Raw genomic sequence first — 21091 nt, forward strand, 5'->3', positions numbered from 1 at the left:
TTCACAGCCATTGCAATATCAGTTACAAGCATGCTAAGTGGGACAGCCCCGAGATTTTGAACCCTGTGGAACATCTTTTCTATGAGCACAAGTTTTGATTGAACATGTTTCTTCCAGTCAGGGAAAAGAGGGTCCCTGATGGTCTAGTGGCTAGGATTTGGAGCTTTCACCGCCGCGGCCCGGGTTAGATTCCCGGTCAGGGAACGATGAGGTGGCGTGTGAGGTTACTCAGAGGCGGGTAATAGCGAAGTGCGTCATTTAGTTGAACAGGCCAAAGTTGGCAAAGGGTGATCAGTGTCTGATTTACTTTTGTGTTAAGCTTGCCGACAAGCATGGTTCCCTGATGGTCTAGTGGCTAGGATTCGGCGCTCTCACCGCCGCGGCCCGGGTTCGATTCCCGGTCAGGGAAAGCGGAGGTGGCATGAAGTGTGATTGATACTCATGTAGCCATGGCAGTTGTTTGGTCGAACTCGTCCAGTTTTGTGTCAGGGTGATCACAGTGTATGATTTCAGTTGTGTCATCCTTCCCCCCAAGGTTGTGGTTCCCTGACGGTCTAGTGGCTAGGATTCAGGGCTCTCACCGCCGCGGCCCGGGTTCGATTTCCGCTCAGGGAAAGCGGAGGTGGCATGACTTGACATGAGATTGCTGCTTATATAGCCAAGCCAGCAAATTGGTCTAGCCAGGCCAATTTTGTGTCAGGGGTGATTTTCAGTTGTTTCATCCTTCCACACCCTGGTGTCTCCCTGACCATCTAGTGGTTAGTGCTCTGTGTACTGCAACTTATTTAAAAGGACTTATCACTTCCCCCGTAGATGAACAGATGGCACAGCTGACTCTTCACTTCATGCATTGGCCGGGAATCGAACCCGGGTCAACTGCTTGGGAAGCAGCTATGCTCGCCACTATACCACCAATGCCTTGAAAAGCCTCCTTTCAACGCCAGCACAAATGATGAACCCATAACAGCACTTGCCAGACGTTGTAGAATTATTACTAAATCAGAGTCTACAATCCCAGACTGGCATTTGCAATGAACACACTGTCAATTTCAGCAATCGCACACGTCTCGGTGTAACGCCTCACTTCAACAACACACGTACGTCTGACACAGTGACGAAGTAAGGAAGGAGCAACGTTTGAGGTTTCCGTAGTTGACAGGATTCGAACATGCGCGGGGAACCCCCAATGGATTTCAAGTCCATCGCCTTGACCACTCGGCCACAACTACCTTCCCGCCCCTTTTTCAATGGGTTCGGCCAATTTTAGAGGTTTCCATGTTTACAATGGCAGCCCAATTGGATGAAAAAAAGGCTGCAGTACATATGGGAATGACAATAATTCACAGCCATTGCAATATCAGTTACAAGCATGCTAAGTGGGACAGCCCCGAGATTTTGAACCCTGTGGAACATCTTTTCTATGAGCACAAGTTTTGATTGAACATGTTTCTTCCAGTCAGGGAAAAGAGGGTCCCTGATGGTCTAGTGCAGGGCTATTCAATTAAAAATTCAGTTGAGCCTCAAACCTCAAAGTTCAGCTGGGCCAAACTTTTTCAGTGGCTCATAAGCAGCAGTTAATGATGAATTTTAAACCAACACAAATGAATGTAATAAAGCAAAAAAATAAAATAAATTGTATTTATTGTTCCCTTTTAATGTGGTCACATCTGACACAAGCATAGCCTATCAAAAAGTGCAAAAACAAGAGATTTTTGAAAAAAACAAACCAAAAGACAAAAACAATTTGGTCATGTCTGACCCAGGCCCATCTCAAAGTGCATATAAAAACAACAAAAAAATAGCTATCCATTGTCGTTTTAAGCTCACCGCTCAGTTTTGCGCACAGGACAGTTTGATGCACAATGCAGTGCAAAGACATCATCTGAGGTGTAACAGCGGACCAACGTGCTCCCAAGCCATTCACTTTTCCAGCCATGGATGGAGCCCCATCCGTGACAAGCATACACACGCCTCATATCTAGACCATTGTCTTTAAAAAATGCTGAAATTTTCTCAAAGACAATCTCGCCTGTTGTGTGTCCCTCTAACGGCAATAAGCCCAGCAATTCCTCTCGGAAACATTTGCCGTCAAAAAAACGGACATATATGCACAGCTGGGCAGTGTCGGTCCTGTCTGTGGATTCGTCAACTGCCACAGACATGACATCAGCTTTCTTTAGTTCTTCCAGCAGTGTTTCAAACACATCTGTAGCAAGAATTTCAATCCTGCGTATATTTCATGTGTCTGACAGGGGTACGTTTCTGATTGCAGATGTCACACTTGTTTTAATTTTCTCATCATTTATTACCTCATCCACGACTGCCAACATGCATTCTTTCACTGTTTCGGAGTCTGTGAATGGCCTTTTTTTCTTCGCCAGGATCCAGGACACACGGAGGGATGCTGCTGTAGCGCTCTCTTGGGCTGTGCATGACCTCACCATTGTGATACAGCTCCGGTTAGAAGGTAAGAAGCGACTAAACTTTGTACTTTCGCAGCCCTTTCCTGTGATCCTTCGGGGAAGTTTGTTTGGAAGGTGCAGTGTTTTTCAAAGTGGTGCCTCTGAACGGTTTGGCGCTTGGAGTGGATGGCAAAATAAAGAGATATTTGTCAGTCCAAGCAGGGTTAAACTGACGGTTTTCATTTTCAATTTTCCGTTTCAGGGTTGAGAGAGACATGTTTGACAGTGGGCTACAGGTTGTGTTATGCTAGCCAACGAATTAGCTATACGGTACCGGGATGCAGCAGGTCCAGCGTTGCTAGGTTACTTATAATGTTGCATTCACGATCTGAAGTACTGTAGGAATTTCTATAGAAACATCTGCAGGCTCGCCGGGCTACTTTGCAAGTGCCTCTGGGCCGCATGCGGCCCGCTAATTGAATAGGCCAGCTCTATGGTATATTGGTTAGATGTCAAACTAATACCCTATGATGGGCTAGAGATGGAATGTGAAGACTGTCTGCCCTATTCTATTAGAGCTGTTGTACTATCTCCCGTCCCAGTCAATAGATCTTGTTTTAAACATAACCCTGTAATTAATGCTTTAATTAAGATTTGGAAACAACTAAGGAATCATCTCAAACTTAAGGCAGTTTCTTTTGTGCTACCTATAACTGCAAACCCCTCTTTCACTCCCTCAGCTCTGGATGAGGCCTTTTCCACCACAATTGGGGATCTGTATTGTTGGTAACCTATACATAGAGGGGACTTTTGCCTCTTTCTAACAACTCCAAGAAAGGTTTAATTTACCGAGGAATCAGTTTTTCAGATATCTTCATATTAGGAATTATGTCAGAACACACCTCCCAGACAAGAAAGAGAGTTTATTGTGTGGGAGCTAGTCCTACACGATTTATCATATCAACTTCGTTTCAATGTCAAATTGTACATATCCATAAGGAGATGTGTGCTATTACTTTTCATATCTCTAACATATTCCATTGATTTTATATAATTTTTTAAAACATTAAAATTTATAATGGAAAGTCAATGGGAGCGATGTTTGAAAGCTCATATCTCAAGAAGTAAAAGTGCTAAAGTGTTCAAACTTCAACTACAGGTGGCCCATGAGCAAATGCTTCACATTTTGTAAAGAATGATCTGTAGCGCCACCATATGGTCAGTTATTACATGTTTTACATTTTGGCTTATAACTCATGAACCGTAAGGCGTATTCAAACAATCTTTGCACAGTGTGTTCCTTGGATGGTACCAAGTAGACTGATATAGGCCACGCCCATTTGCGTCTAGAACATTTTTCCGCCATTTTGATTTTTTTGAAAAATACATTTTTTACTACTTTTGGCACGTTTTTCATCCAATCTTCATCAAACGTGGTACACAACATGTTTAGAGGACCCCGAACACAGCTATTATCTTCATTTTTTGGTAACCCTTACCGTTTGTCCGTAATTGGTTAGCAAACTTTTGGGGGCGTGGCCTGATGCATTTAACGATCAATAACTCTTCAATGCCGATTCGGATCGCCACAAAATTTGATAATCTTGTACACATGGTGGCACTGTACCATTATGTAAAATTTGATACAATTTTACCAAATGGGGGCGCTACTGTAATATTATAACACAATATTCCTACAGTTCTGTTGTCTTCAATGAAATGAAACTTGGTACATTAGTTCTCCATGTCAATGTGTACGATATAGTGAAACATGGAGCCAATAGCCCCACCTTGTGGCCATTAGTGAAACACCAACATATGACTTATTAAGTTCCATATCTTTTAATGTCAACCTTCTATGATGACAGCAGAATTGTACAGATGGGGATATTGAACACCTTTGTGGTATTTAATGAAACTTCACCTGTAGGTGGCGCCACAAAATGTTGAATAATTGCTGCTCCAACAGAAATCTGCAGTGAAGGTAGCAATAACAGGAATGGTGGCAGCGGCTGCATCTGGCAGTTTGCGAGGGATGCGTCTGCCAGTTTGCAGCTCCCACACGCAATTTCTTATGAAATTGCTAAATTTTCTAGTTTAATCTGTTCCCCAATCCACGCTACATAATCTTGCATCTATATGAGATACTACAAAGCATGTGCATTCCCAAGATGGACAGGATAAAAGAGGAGTGGGAAAGAGAGCTCGGAGCCCTGGGTTGTTTTTTTTTTTGTTTGCCTTTTGTCCTGTCCTTTTTGTTTCATCTGCTTTGTTGATGCAGGGCTCTGCTTGTTTACTTGCTAATCATTTTTGTCATTAGTCCTTTTTGTCAGGGTTTACTTTTTCTCAGCTTCTGTAAAAAAACAAAGGAAACATAACTGTCGACTGTTAATTTATCTGTTAAGTGATTGGTTTCCCAATAAACATATTTGAAACAATTCAGGGGGACAAGAAGCCCAGCCCGTACACACCGATAAGAACTTGCAGCGTGAGAGTAGTAACAACAACATGATGAGCGGGACTCAAAAGGCAGACATGGACAAAAACAGAACCCAATCTGAACTCTCTGCTCAGACAGTGTGTGGGGCTGGGCAGCTCCTCGTTGCCCCCCCCCCCCCCCCCCCCCCCCCCGGTTGCCGACACAACAGTGGGAGAGGACCTGGGCACACCACGGAGCCCAGACCCTCCCTCAACATCCACTGAGAAAGAACATATTAACTTGATTGTGAGCTTTTTTTGCAGGGATCAGTACCAAACTAAGATTTCAAACTAAGAAGTCTCCATGTCTTCGCGTCCGATGTTTAGATCAAGACATGGTATTTAAGTTGGAAATTCTAGCATCATTATAAGACTATTTGGGGGCGGCTGTGGCTCAGGAGGTAGAGCGAACTTTACTGTCAGAAATAAATGTGCCTTTATCTTGAAGACTCCTTAGAAACGTAACATTTCTACCGCATCAGCCACAATACCAGGACGATTTGAAGGTTCACTCCACAAAATGGACAAAACATGACCTGGTAAATGGATATTGACTAACCTACACAATCAAGAAGGTAATCTGCCCAGAAACTCGTTGTTTTGTCCTCCTGGACAACCACATGAACAGTTGAAGGCCATTTCAGAAGGGAGTTTGTCCACAAAATCAATACACTGTAACAAAAAGGACTATACATTCTATGACCATCAGTACATTTATCTACTTCACTGAAATGTTGGTTTAATATCAGTAATATCCCAACATGGATTACAAGTTACAGTTTTAAATTCACATTCATCCTAATGTCTATTGCAGTTAGCATAATTAGCTTCATATCAAACGTGGCGCTTAACTATATAAATATAACACGTTGAAAAGTACAGTCACATAGCGACATTAATGGAAGTTTTATGAAACCAACGTTTCACTTACTTGTCTTCTTACTTTCTGACGAAAAAACCCTGCTTGTCCCTCAGCAATAATAGTCTCTGCTAACCCAGTCCAATTATAAAATCAGACTGCACACTTTCGCTGTGGCTTTTTTATTTGCACTGTAGCTTTTTTATTTGCATTGCAGCTTCTTTAATTTATGTTGTGGTGTTTGCAGTGTGGTGACCTTTCTCGGCCACCGTAATTTCAAACTCAGAATGCAATACGCGAAAAGAGCAAAACTCAACCTCTGGCTTGGTCATGTCTTCTGAGTAGAAACGTGACAGCTCAGGCATTTTCTCCTCAGCATCAGGTTGCTCAAAGTGTTTTGGGCAGAGTATTGAGAACAATTTTTTGGAAGTCTGAAAATCGACTCTGAAACTGCCCCACAAAAACATTGTCTCAAAATTCCCATGATGCATGATGGTGAAGAGAGTAGTAGTAAAATGTGCTGTTAAGTTTGCCATTTTTCCAAAATTCAGTTACAAAGTAAGTTACTAAATAAATAAATAATATATAAAAATACAAAATAAAAATATGAAAACATAAATGTTTTTCTCATAGGTACGCTTAGAACATAGTGTTTTTTCTTGGTAATTGTCATTCCTTCCTTTGCCATTGTAATCATGAGTGAAGTGACTGTTACATTTCATGACATCAACTGAACTTAAATATGAATGAGTAAACAATTTAATTACAGCTGCAGAGCGTACACTGTATGACCGTTCATTAAAGCTTGGGTTAGGCCCACTGTAAGGGCTGAGTGACAAGTCAGTTAGGGGCCCCTGGCTGGGGTACTGGAGGGGCTGCCCCCATGCCTCATAACTCTGCTTACGGTAATTCCCTTAAGCAAAGGCTGCAGCAATGCGGACTTCCACAAAATGTTTGTATTGTGATGTAACAGTGGGAAAAAGCCCAAGCCCTCATGGACTTTGCGGAAACATGCTTCAAAATCCATGAGTCCATGAGTGTGGACATTGTGATTGGGTCTGGACAGCTCACATGTCCGACCTGGTGGTTGCTGGTGTTGGTGCTCTGTAGCTACTCCGGGTTTAATTATTTCACCCCCCATAATCACATCAATTGAAATGAATGATATTGGCAATTTCAGCACCATGCCTGTTCAAACAGCGCAGTGCAACCATGGTTTAATGCCTCTCCTGGTGTGGAGGTCAGTATTAGATGTAACAAGGTTGGGTTCATTTTAAGTTATACAAGCCTTGTATTTATTTTGTTATCTACAGTAAGATTTTTAAAAAACATGATGTGAAAATTTTGATGAAACTATGAATCATCCAAACTTCAGCTTTGATCAAGGGGCCAAATGTTTTTTGCTGGAGGGATGGATTCAGCACACATGCCACTATCTCCTTGCTGCAGCTGAATTTTGAGACTGATATGCTGACATGACTAAAAATCCTATAATATGATCATTTATTTAAATTTAATTACTTTTAGGTCAGCAAAAGGATTCAGTAATCCCCAAGCAGAATTTTATAACAGGAGAAGCAGAGAAATGATTAAGAACATGAATCATGGCTGCATTCCATTCATGTTTGAAAGTTTTAGGACTCTCTAGCAAGCAAAGCACAGGTGTTACTAACAACTTTAACGATGGCTCTGTTTATTCTAATGACAGTGTCATAGTGAGCCATTAGACACAATACCAGGACCCTGAAACTGAAGCAGCTAAATGCAATTCAGCTATCATTCATTGTACTTCAATACACCACAAATGTCCTCTGTGAAAAATTATTTTGTGTGTTCAAGACTCTGCACATCCACACACAGGTGTTTGCACTTATGGCTAATTAGACCTTTGCTTAGGTAGAAGGTGAGAGAGGAAAGGAATACTCCTCTCCATTTCATCTTCTCTTTTTTTGAAGCCTGGATCGCAGGCATGTGACAACATTGTAATGGCAGATCATTAAACTGCAGTAACCAATAAACCAACTATGTGCGTGTAAGACCTTACATAAGATTTTGCCAGATTAAACAACAGTTTGAAGTTGTGGGGAAGAGGAAATAATGGAAATGAGTATTACCTTATTTGACCACAGGGTGGCGGGAGAGGTTAACTAATGTCTCCTGAGCAGCAGGTATAACTATAAAACTATCTCTAATACATTTTGCAGCATTGCAGTCAACCTGTCTCTCCACTTCTCCCCCTCTTTATCACCTTTCTGTTTTTCCTTTTCCTAACTCTACCTTACCCCTTCTTTTATTTTACTTCACTTTCCTTTTCTTACCTTTTTATTCTCATTCCATTATCTGGCTCTATCTCTTTTTTGTTTCTTGTGTTTCATGTTAACCCCCCAACTCTGCAGCAGCCTGTGATTCTCCACATTTGATACAGCATAGATCCACCTGGACACGACTACTTATGTTTTACTAAGTACAGTAGCAGCAGCCTGCAACAATCCTTAATATGGATATGAGCATGTAGTGTGTGTAATATGGTGTGTGTGCATATGTGTGTGTGCTGTGCTCTGTCTCTCTCCTTGCTGCAGTGTAGTTCTCCTGGTATCATACATCATGTCCAGCTGGGCTCATTACAATTTCCAGAGTCTATATTCTATTAAGTAAACAGTCATTGTAACACTCAGCAGCTTATTGTACTCTACTTGTGTGTATGTGTGCGTGTGCGTGCACTGGCACTCTCTTTCTTTCGCTCTCCCCATTGTTTATGCAGCATATCCAGTTGTGTCTGTGGCCATACATTATGTCCATAGTCTTTTATAATAAGCAGCATCTACTCAAGACTGTCATATATTACAGCTTCTGTGGAAGGACCATCTGTTAAAGTTGGCAACTGTAGTCACCTTAAACCTGTACTGAAACACAAAGGGAAATTAATGCAATTCATCCATGCAATGGCTGTGTAAATGGGTTCCATGTTATGTTATGCGCCCTCTAGTGGTTATAAAGGAGGCTGAGAGATCCTCAGCACCTAATACTATATGGACTTATAAACTTATATTTATAATGATAAGACACATCAAGAATACAAAAACAAATATGCTGCAATATACTAATGTAACATCCACTGCAAGTCATTAGCATAAGGAATGACAATAAAGGAGGTAAAGACTTCCCAGCTGTCACTAACAGGGCATGGGCTAGGTTTCGCAAACACCATAATCAATAAGTCTTACACTCTAGGCAAGTTAACACATTCCAAAGGTTAACCCTTTTCAATGCAAACAATTAACAACCATGTCACACCTTCAGCCTGCCCTGACTGCCTGACTGGTATCCAACGAGAGAGGGAGGGGGGAGGAGTACGCAGACTGACAAATAACGAACAAACAAAAATGAAGGAGAAAAGAAAACTAATCCGCCCCCAAGAGCAATACCCATATCTTTTTGCCTGCTACCAGCTCACTTGTGTGGGTGGACTAGACAGAAAAAGAAACCCCACAAAAACAAACAAGGAAACAATGAAAATAATCCCACAACAAGAACAGATAATGGACCATTTATACTCTGCAGAAGAACAAGTATTAACACACTTAACACTTGATTACACAAAACAAACACGAGAATCAACTTGATTGTCTTCAATTCTTCATCTCTCATATGCAGAGAAATGATCCTTTCACAACTGTTTTACATGTTGAAAATGAGATGACTAAACTTTAAAATACCTGACTTGTCGATCTACTTTCCTACAAACTACAAGTCACCTTCAACCCAGCAGGAAAGCAGTTCTGAAATACATGAAAACAACAAATGTAACCTATACATTCAAGCCTGACAGTATGAAACACTACACAAGGAAAACAGCCTGAGGCCTATCAGTTGTTCCTGCACTCTCATCTTACTTCTACACTGGCATGGACTGAGGTGAGTGCCAGCCTCACTTCACTGGCCTGAACCAACAATGACCAAACTTACAAATTAATCCACAATGAAGACAAATGGCCAGTAAAAACGCCCAAAAATACAATGAAATTCAAATCAACATCATGATTCATGCTAGGGATATGGCTCTACTGATGACTGATGGCCTGTCAGTTGGTTGGTCCACAATAAAATATTTCAACTGGATTGCGATAAAATCTTGGAAGCACATTCATGGTCCCCAGAGGATGAATCCTACTGACTTTGGTGATCCTCTGACTTTAAGTGACATTATGAGATGTACTTTTTTGTTTTATAGTAAAAATGTCTCGAGGACTGTTGAATGGATTGACAAAACATTTGTATTTACACCAATGTTTTCCACTGGATGTTACATTGTGACATTTGTGACCTACTGACTTTTCTTCCAGTGCCAAACATTTTCTTGATCCTGAGAAATATCTGAAGATCTTCTGACCTGACTGGCACAGAGTTTTGTACACATTCATGGTTTCATAGATGATGTATGATGTATTTGACTGAATTTCAGGATCCACAGACTTTTTTCTGTAGTACCTTGTGAAGATCCTCAAACACTTTTGAATGTAATCATAATATAACCTTACCAATAATGCACCACACTAAGACTTAAATTAAAGTACAATTTTATTCATTGCAGACATTTGAATGGTCATTGCCACATGTGTCAATAACATTTGTTATGATCTAACTAAGGACTGACCGATACTGGAATTTTGAGGGTTCATGCCTATACTGATATAAGGGAGTAAACAATTCTGATAATTCCATCAGTGCACTGAACCATTGGGAATTTAATAATTATAAATTCCTATAAATAATACAACACATAAAACAACAACAAAAAAATATGCACTCATATATTAAACTTTATATAATAATATAACTTTAAAAAACAATTAGTGCATATCAGACAACATGCCGATACCAATATATCTGTGATAGACCAATATTGACTGATAATATATCATTCTGGCTCTATACCTAACTCTTTGTAAGTATATATGCCAATGGAGGATTGATAAGAAATGGGGTATGGATGCCAATCAGTGGTGTAGGTGTGCATTAATGATGAATGTAAGTGTGTTGAAACAAGGAGAGCTGCCTCAGCAAGAGGAACAACGGTGTTGCAGAGATAGCAGCCAGACATATCCAGCACTCTTATATAGCAATCAGGATGAGCTGATTCAGGTGTGGCTCATCCAACTGACACACCTCTTCCACTTTGACTGCCTCCTACATAGGAACAGAAAGGACAGAACATAAGGAACCACAAGCAGAGCAGAAATGTTCATCTCATATTTTGGTTGTACATTACATACGCTGAGTAAGCTGAGTTTTTGGGAGTAGGTACAGTAGAGATAAGACATTTAGAACAAATAAACCTCATGAGATTATCTATTTAATATATAATTATACTGAAATATACTGGATTCCCTTCCATATTAGCTTTTCATGTACACCATATATCTTTTATAACCCTCTTTTTCAACCATAACTTGCACATAGCTAATTTCCCCCCCTTGGACCACCAACATCACAAGATTTGTGACCCAACCTATAATTGTAGTTGTTATAACATACAGATTCTTATAATTAGTGATGCAGCACTTGTACACAAAGGAGTCAGCGAAGTTGTGGTCTAGATGATGATCATTTAAACAAAAATCTGAAACCATGAATTAATCAAACTGATCTTTGACATTCATTCAACATTCATTGTACATTTAAACACAAGATTGACGACTTGCTTTGAGGGAGTGTATCACTCACATTTCTAGGTCCATTTTTCTATTCAAGGGCTCTACCGGAATATCTTTGCATGATTTACAGTTTGTCTTCATTACAATGCTGCCTACAATATCCTGACATCAATAAATACACTAAATTACAACCAAGAAAAGACTGGTAATTGTTTTATGAAGATAAATGGACATATGAGGCACATAATCCACTTTAGGCTTACTGTATTCCTTCTCCAAAGTATCATCATTACATCTTGAGCTCTAATAATTAATTCATAACACAATTTTAGCTAAAACAGAAAGTGGTCATTTCAATGATGCAGCAGTTCTGTGAATAAAGGAAAAGATCTCTCTGGAATGCAGTATGTTTTTGTAATTATGAATGTGTGTGTGTGTGTGCGTGTGTGTAGGTAATGTAATTATGGCATTCATTTAAAAATAAGGCCATGTTTAACCTGTAATAATAGACATATTTGCAGTTAAGCTGCTGATGATGTGAATGTGCAGGTGTTTGATGCTAATCACCACTAATCACCATTGTGTAGCTGCCAGGTTTCTCATGGATCATCAATACACAAAGACACACATCACAACACACACACACACACACACACACACACACACATACACACACACACACACACACACACACACACACACACACACACACACACTATAGCCTATATTTGCTACAGCATATGCACATCACAAAACTGGAATCTGTTATGCTGACTTGATTGAATTACTGTAAAGTAGGGCACATTAAGTCATAGCTATCTGAAAGGAGAACCTTGACAGTTAAAGGGTGAATAAGAAAGACTTTTACTCCCCCACAGCACAAGATGTCAATATACACTATCTGCACTGAGTTGAATTATTGATTGAACCCAGAGGGGGGTAGCTGTCCGGAGCCCACAGCTCTCTCCACTTACAAAAGGGGCCCACCTTGGGCCTAATCTGCCTGACTCAAGATGCATTTCTGTTGTTTAATTTAATATTTTGAATAAAGTTTGTGTGCTTTGATTGCAGCAAAACTAAAAAGTTGCCATCACTGTCAAGCAGTTCTCGTCTTAACCCAGCAAACAGCACCAGCACTGTAGCCTGTTTGTACTGTCGTTGATTCCACCCCCTCAGTAACCCCTTTATCGGGCCCCAGCCACTCTGAGTCAATTTGGCTGCCGGGAGTTTAAAAAGCTAGCAGACTGTGTATCCATGAATGCATCATGTTGTCGCACACTGCCAAGTTAACGATCAAGCTAATGTGTTTCTTTAATCTAGCTAGGAGGTCAAATGGAGAGAACAAGAAGTCAGGAGCATTAAAACTGTGAGGAGAAAACGAGTAAGAAAAGTGTGATTGCATCCTGTGCTCGTCTTACATCTTACTTCCCATCTCACTTGTCCTTTCAACACGACTGTAACGATGATGAATCAAGCGTAACTGCTAATACTGCTAACCTGACAGTGGCTAACAGTCAGACTATCCAACCTCACTTTGTCTTTGTCAGTGTTAATGTCCTTCTCAACCACAGCAAAGTGGTTGGCAGGTTCGGCACCATGAGGGAGAGGATGGAGATGGAAACATCTAACTTCCATGACTTATAGAAATTATATTATATACTATCTTGAACTGTCACTCACAACCCCACAGAGGCTTTGATAAGCTGGCTTTTCCCTAGTTTTGCATTCATGTGTGTTTCAGTCACATGTTGACTGTGTGGTTTGACAGTGAGTTGTGTATTTGACACATGCAGTGATACTTTCTGACATGAACTCTTTAAGAAAATACAGAAATATGTGTATGTTGTGTTCTTTGATGAGAACATAAATACACTGTCTAAATCCTATCATAGAGCTTTCTAATTGAATGTAATGTGTTTTGATGTATTACACCACTATGGAACACTCTGACTTTGATTAACTGTTGATAACATGACGACTTTATTCTACTTTCTACTTTAATTCTTTATGACGGCCTGTCTGACCTGGCTTCTGACCACTGCTGCTATTATAAGAGCTTCATTTCAGACTTAAATTAGCCAACCTTGTTAAATGTGTGAGGTCACAAGATGATAAAGGGTATAATACAGAAAAAAGAGCAGATGTTTCTGTAATGTCATTGTTTTTTCTTTGGAAATACTGAGCTTTCTCACCTTTTCACCATAATTAGTCTTGAAATTTTGGATATGAAGAAATCAGTCAGAATGTTGGATTAATCTGTCGTTTAACTTCATACTCAACACATCTCAGCATGTGTCTTTGTCACTGCCTGTGGTGTAGACTGTCTACCTTGTATTTGAATGAAAATAGACCGCTGTCTCTATTTTAGGTGTATGTTATTCCCATGTAAGAAAGACAGTGTTGGTGTTAAATGGTGTTAAACTGTGGTGGTGCTACATTTGAATGCGACTAGAAGCCTGTTGAACAAGCTTGTCTGATAGAGTGGCTTCACTGTATGTTTTCTTAGACACAGGCTTTCTTGGCTCAATAAGTGATGATTTCTGTTTATAGATAGTATAGAATATATCAGCAACACTGTTTCCCACAAGTAGTGAAGTATAAGACGAAAAAATGAAAATATCATTTTTAAACAACCTTCGTGGCCATTTAAGTAGAGATTTCTGAGTTTACGAGATGCACTACTACTCCTAACTGATTCTCTGTCTTTGCCGAGATACAAAATGAAACTCAAAAATGCTTTGATGACAAAAGATTTTATTACATAATCCAAATTTTGTAATGTTTGCAAATTTGTGTTTTTTTTAAAACTTGTATGTAATATAATTACGTGAATAATATGTATGTTTATTTGGATATTTTATTTTGCATTGTTATTGTGTTTTATCTCTTTTAGGTGAGGTTATAAGTTAAGCCCATAGTGGGTTTCTACCTCACCTGCACGTGTTTTTTTATATACTATTTCTCCTCTGACAGTTATTTTACAAATGTGCAGATTTCAGAGTTTACAAGGTGCACCTGAATGCAACATGAAGTCCCCTGTTTTACAGTCCATGATTTCCAAAGCGATGCAGGCACACAATAGATTGTCATGTTATTACGTTTTTAAATGGAGATGCTGCATGGTCACACCTCTCAAGTGTAGATGACGTAAAAACTCAGAGAAGACGAGTTGGTGCAGGTGTGTCCACGTTTTCTTGGGTGAGAGAGGGTGTGGGGTGCATCGCTCCAAAGATAGAAAATCAATTTGTGGTGGGCAAAGTTTTATTGGGGCAGGCTTACCCGGAATAAATACATGTATGGGAAACCCTGAGCTATTTTACAGTTGTGAGTTTTAAAATGACTATCACAAGGGCCTGTTGAGAATGCTCCACCCCCTCTGTACTGAGAGTCTAGCTCCACCCCTGCTACAGAGTACTTTAGGGGGGAAAATAAATCCCTGAGCCGATTCATACTTACAATCTGTTTTATATTGTTGTCTACTAGCAGATTATAGTATCTTAGACTCCAAAAAAAAAAAAAGAAAAGTGGAAGATAGCAAAGCTCCATCTAATAGCAAGTGTGTCAGTCCATCCTTCCAGATGGCTTTTGTGTGTGTTTGTGTGTGTGTGTGTTTTTGGAGGCGAGGTCCTTAATGCATCCCGATGATATAATACTTTATCAGAGAGAGGGCGGACCACTGGGAGCAAGAGAGAGTGTGTATTTGATTGTGTGTTTTAGTGCACACACACACACACACACACACACACACACAACTTTTTATCTGCCCTCTGTCAGCATACACACACTGAATGGAGTGTGTGAGTGAGTGGAGTAAATGAGTTGGAGAAAGTAAGAGATTGCATTACACCTCTGCTGTAACCGCTCACAGATGCAGCAGGACACATTTATATATGCTTTGCCACCAGAGAGAACTTCTAGTATAATTCATTAAAGGTGCTCGACTGGTCAGCTGACCCCTAACCTAACCTAACCCTAACCCTACACACTGACAGATGATGGAAAGTACATCTACTCAAGATCAGTGCTTGTACTTTATGTCAGCATGTCTATTTTATGTAACTTTACACTCCTTCCTAACATTTTAGAGATAAACATGGCAGGTTTTACATCACTGACGCTATAAACTCACTGTATAGCACCTTCCAAGCATCAAACTGCAACACAAAGTTCGCAACGACCATTTAGCAGCTAAAGAGCCAAATATTTCCCTCTGGAGTTTGTTCACTCAGAGCAAAAGAAGAGTGAATATTGGACTTGCAATTATCTAATGGCCTGAGACATGACTCTAAATGAATTCCAAAAAAAATGATGCATCTGTTCAATGATTGATTCCTTGTAATGTTTTAATAAAACATAAATGTCCAAACCTCACATTTTTAACATTAAATTTCATTGTGACAACTTCAGCCAATTACTCATAAAATCTGACTCATGGATTTAGTTTGTTTTATAATGTTTCAGAGGACATACTTCTTTTAAAATGTTGTATTTTACTTGCTTACATACTGTTCAGGATCAAAATTGACCCATTTTCACATTTAAGAGCTGTAAAAAATACCCTTTACACATTTATTTTAGCTGTACTTTTCCTAATGTGACCCACAGTATACAAAAATGGAAATAAAATGTGTACATTTTTAAATACTTATGCAGCTGATACACTTTTTACATGCAAATGTACAAGTTCGACCTGTATTTAGCATTCACACATGTTGTATTCATCATATTTTATAAAATGTCCTGGACAATAAAATAGTGATTGTGAATGTCTTGGTTCTATAAGATTAATCAAACATATATTAATGAATGTTAATTGGTGTAGAGACTAATGATGAGTCAGAATATGAACAGTATATATGGGTTAGCATTGCTTTATACTCCTTTTAGGCCCTTTTAATGTGAAAAACTTGGTGTATTTAAGCTCTATTGATGTAAAGCATTTTGAGCTGCATTTCCTGTATGAAAGTTGCTATACAAATAAATGTATTATTATCATGATTATCATTATCATTATAACTATTACGATGATAATGATGATTATTATTTTTATGATGATTATTATTGGTAGTAGTAGTATGACCTTTTAAGACAGAATTGATCATTTTAGCTTCAGCCCACCTGATTTTAATTCACCCCGCCGTTGGAAACTTACTGAGGTATGTTCAAATAGTACCATGACATTCATCAAGGTGGTTTCATCCATTCCTTGTGGCCTCACTGTAATTGTAGACTAACCTAGTTTTGCTGTTTTTCCAGCAAACACATACAAGCTTGTTTTACATGAGGCAAACCTGCTTCATTTAAGAGTTATTGATGAGTTTTACTGAGAGCGCTGTTGAGACAGAAAAACATCCATGCAAGAGAGCATCATGAATACTTGTGATGCACTTTATGCAGCCAAATATGAATTAAATTACACCAATGAGGCTTTATTCTCTGCAGGCACTTTAAAATTCTTAATTTGTATGTGGGAGATGGAATAAGTTACCATGCATATTAATGATTTTGTGCATAAACTTCAAAGAATGGATGTATTTGTTTTTTGGGCAGTGTCAATAAATGTTTGTTGAATCGTGTGTATGTGTGTGCGTGTGTGAGTTTCTTATTTTTGCGTGAGTTTGTGTGCACCTGTGATTAATCATGTAACCACGAACTGTCGAATCATTAGCCTAATGTTCCCATATATTCATTTGCCCCACACTCTGTAACACTGTAATGGATTATAAGTGATTACATTTAGTACAAGCTTTTCTTCACGTCTTAAGAGAATTAAAAAGGGAAATCACTGATTTGTCTTTGTTACATTAGTATTCATGAATATCACACTTCTGCAAAAAGTACTTTTACTTTTTGTAGATAACCACCAAGCAACAGAACTAATGAGAGCTCCCATTCTAAGTATTCACCTGTGTAATCAAGTTTTAAAAGTGCCCTTAAAAGACCAGTGTGTAGGAATTAGTGCCATCTAGTGGTGGTGAGGTTGCATATTGCATCCAACTGATAATGCCTCCCCTCCCCTTCTAACATGTAGGAGACCCTTAATTGGCCACAAAACTCATGAGAAACATAAAAGGAGGAAGTGTTTGGTCATTCAGGGTTACTGTAGAAATATGGTCGTGCAACATGGTGGGCTCTGTGGAAGAGGACCTGCTCCCTATGTAGATATAAAGTTGTTCTAAGCTAACGAAAAAACATGATCACATTTTCATGGGATTATACATTAGTTAAAACATAGTTATGAATATTCAATTCAATTTCTGCAAAGTCTACAAGAGGCCACTAAATTCTACACACTGCACCTTTAAAACCAGCATTGAAGTTACAAACCTGATTCTAAATGTGATGTGTGTTTGTGCTGAAGAATTTTACAAACATATTTTTCTTGGCTTGTGTGTTTCTTTCATTGGCAAGAGCTTCTGTCTTATACTGTACACATGAGCACACAAAATATGGTCCTAAAAGCATTGGGTTGTAAGTTCAGGGTTAATGATGCACCAGAACCAAGGCTAGAACTTTCGAAAAATACTCAGCAGGCAATCTATCATCATCTTACCTTGAGGGGCAACTGCATTTGTGACCACTGGTGGTTTGGACTAAAGCACATAAAGCCGAGTCTACACTTCAGGACTTTGAGAATTTTTTTCAAATCCTGTCCAAGGAGAGCAGTCCACAGCCCTCATCGTCTTTTAAAAAACCTGTTGATAGGGTGCACATGGTTAAAGGTGGTAAGAGTTGCAGAAGAAAACCCTAACCCTACCGGTTTGTAAAGTTGCTTCCTGTTTTGCAAACTTTTTATTTTCAGACAGGTGGGTGCAGTTGTATTTATTGTGGATTATTTGTTTTGTGTAGTGTACATTTGGTATTGCACTTAAACTTAGAGTCTTCTGTTAGTTGCTTTGGCCTAGGGTTTTTGTTTAAGGTGCCACTTAAATGATACAACTGCAGTTTTTTTTGCCTGATACTACAATAATACAGGGAATCTGGGAGGGAATAATGTCCCTTATTGTGAAGAAAAAGAGAAAAGAAAATATCTTGAATTTTCGATTAAATACATATCTTTGTCTTGATCTTACTCCACTGTAAACAGATTCCATCTGTTGCAGACATAGCTGACAGGATTGGTAAAATACAATTAAGAGGAATAGATGTGAATGTAGGAACAAAGACTTAAACCATCATACAGCTGCTGAAGCCACACAGAATGTAAAAATGTGTTATTTGGAGATTAAAAAGTAGGAGGTTGAGTTCTGGTTAAGAAATCTCAACCAGGGAAAAAGTCTGTGGGCAACATTTAATCTATTTCATGGTTGGTGTATCAAGATCTGAGTTGATAGTAGAAGAGTTTTGGGCAGTGCTGAAAATTAACTTTTTTGTCCACAGGCTACAGTGGCTTTTAGATTTTAGATTCTATAAGCCACTCATAATTTCCACAAGCCACCATTTGGTTATTACTTTTTTGTGTAATGTTTGTCTAGCTAAAAATATAAAATTTGAACTTTGTATCTTAAAGCATTTGGAGTTATAGTAGTTTCACAAAAAACAGTTTATCCTCATTAGCATCAAGGGGGGAGTTGTGGGTTCAAAAAGCTGCAGTTCCCCCCGCGGCCTCTGGGGGCTGGTGCCAGCCGTGAGCAATTTCCCATTGAGCCCCATGTTAAAATAGCCGACTTTACAGCTTAAAAAAACATATTTAAAGCCTGGTGCCTTTGACTTTTTTGGTCGTACTCGAGCCGCACTTAAGTTGCACTACACATTGACTTCAGACTCGACTCGGACTCGAGGCTGGAGACTCGCAAATTACCATTATTTTCATGTTATCATTTATATTCTCATTATTTATTATCTGTCATTTGTCTTCTCTGTTTGCATTTGGGAAGTGATCTCTGGCTGTGACTGAGGATGACAGTAAACACCAACATCACGCACGCGCCGTGTGTACGCGCGCATTTCGAGCAGAGCCTGTCTACTACTGTATACTGTGTTAGAAACTCTCTGATTTTAAGACAATGGCGAGTGAAAGAAGCCCAACAGGAGTCCCTTGGATCGTTACATTTGGCTACAATGCCTTCACTCAATCAGCCAACAAACGGACAGCAGTGTGCATAGTGTGCAACAAGAAGATTCAAGATTTTGGTTCAACCACTTCAAACTTCATCCAGCATCTGAAAACGCACCCAGCCCGGTCAGTCACTTGCTAATGTGAAAGACATTAAAATTAGCAATTAGCTCTCAAACAAATATTAACGTTACATTCTTGCTGCTGGCCATATGATGTGACAGGCTGAGTTAACATTTCATAACGGTGTGCCAGAAGATTATTCTGTGACATTATCTTAAGTTAAGTTACAGTACAGTCATCCAGTGGAGCACCTACACATTTAATGCTTTATAAGAGTCATACCCAAGCAGCCTATTCTAGATATCAAGAAGGATATTTGTCACATATCGAGAGAGAGAGGGAGAGAGAAAGAGAAAGAGAGAGAGGGGGAGGGAGGGAGAGAGAGAGAGAGAGAGAGAGAGAGAGAGAGAGAGAGAGAGAGAGAGAGAGAGAGAGAGAGAGTGGAGTCATACTGTAATAACCATAACGGTTATTTCTTTTATTGCATTGTTAAAAAAAACTCTTGTTAAAGAAAAATACAGTTATGAAATTGAAACAATCCTTTGTATTTTTTCCACATCACATTGCTGTAGATTCATCAATACTGTCTTATATAGAGGATTTTACAGAGCTTATAGAATTTGAATTTGATTTAGTGTTTGCGAGAGACTTGAAACTTGACTCGGACTCTCACTCAAAGACTTGAGACTTGACTTGGACTTGCAAAAAATGACTTGTGAACACCTCTGGTGTGAACTCAGTGTCTGCCTGTTGTCACAGACACTCAGAAATTTTTTTTCTGACTTTCTTAAAACTAGTTGTATAACATGCATCTTAAACCTTATTAAAATCAGTTAATCATGTGGAGAGATTTCTCATGCAAGTAGATAATTATCTACATATTAGAGTTCTACCGTTAGTAAAGGTAAGACATAGACATATGATTTAGCACATTTGAAAAAATAAAAACAAATGTACTGGTAAAGACTTCCTAAGGTTCCATGGACACTCTGGAAAGGTCAGAAAACAGAGAAAATAATGGAGAAAATTGCTCATGAATAGATTCAGAGTTATTTTGTCAAAAATGGTTTGATGACCTATTACCAGCATGCATACAGGAATAAACATTCAACTGCCACAGCTTTAACACAAATGGTGGATGACTGGTTGCAGGGAATGGATCAGAGCCACATTATAGGTGCTGTTCTTTTGGATTTTTCGGCAGCATTTGATATTCTCAATCATGAGCTTATGTTGGAAAAATTAAAATATTATGGCTTTACTGAGTCAGCTCTGTTCTGGGTCAATAGCTATTTAAGTAACAGGAAACAAATGGTTTATTTTGATGGAAGTTTTTCAGACATTATACCTGTGAAGCATGGAGTGCCTCAAGGTAGCTGCTTAGGCCCTCTTCTTTACTCTATATTTACTAATGACCTACCCCTAGTATTAACTAAGGCTAATATTTCGATGTACGCTGACGACTCCACTATATATTTAGCTGCAGCAACTGTGGATGATTTAAATTAAAAATTAGCAAGGGAGACAGCAAACGTGGTAGAGTGGATTAATAAATATAAATTCATACTAAATGTGTCTA

The 21091-nt window shown here is 39.1% G+C and overlaps 4 non-coding genes across 4 annotated transcripts; 2 read left to right on the plus strand and 2 right to left on the minus strand.

Annotated features, from left to right (window-relative positions):
* The first annotated feature begins 132 nt into the window (after positions 1–132).
* Positions 133–204, plus strand: trnae-uuc (transfer RNA glutamic acid (anticodon UUC)). Its single transcript has one exon. It is a non-coding gene; the product is annotated as a tRNA-Glu (tRNA).
* A 133-nt stretch (positions 205–337) lies between these two features.
* On the plus strand, positions 338–409 carry trnae-cuc (transfer RNA glutamic acid (anticodon CUC)). The gene has a single exon. It is a non-coding gene; the product is annotated as a tRNA-Glu (tRNA).
* A 437-nt stretch (positions 410–846) lies between these two features.
* Positions 847–918, minus strand: trnag-ccc (transfer RNA glycine (anticodon CCC)). Its single transcript has one exon. It is a non-coding gene; the product is annotated as a tRNA-Gly (tRNA).
* A 229-nt stretch (positions 919–1147) lies between these two features.
* trnas-uga (transfer RNA serine (anticodon UGA)) lies at positions 1148–1229 on the minus strand. Its single transcript has one exon. It is a non-coding gene; the product is annotated as a tRNA-Ser (tRNA).
* Between the last annotated feature and the right edge of the window lie 19862 nt (positions 1230–21091).

The sequence above is a fragment of the Scomber japonicus genome, chromosome 8 (genome assembly GCF_027409825.1).
Source record: "Scomber japonicus isolate fScoJap1 chromosome 8, fScoJap1.pri, whole genome shotgun sequence".
Classification (NCBI taxonomy): domain Eukaryota; kingdom Metazoa; phylum Chordata; class Actinopteri; order Scombriformes; family Scombridae; genus Scomber; species Scomber japonicus.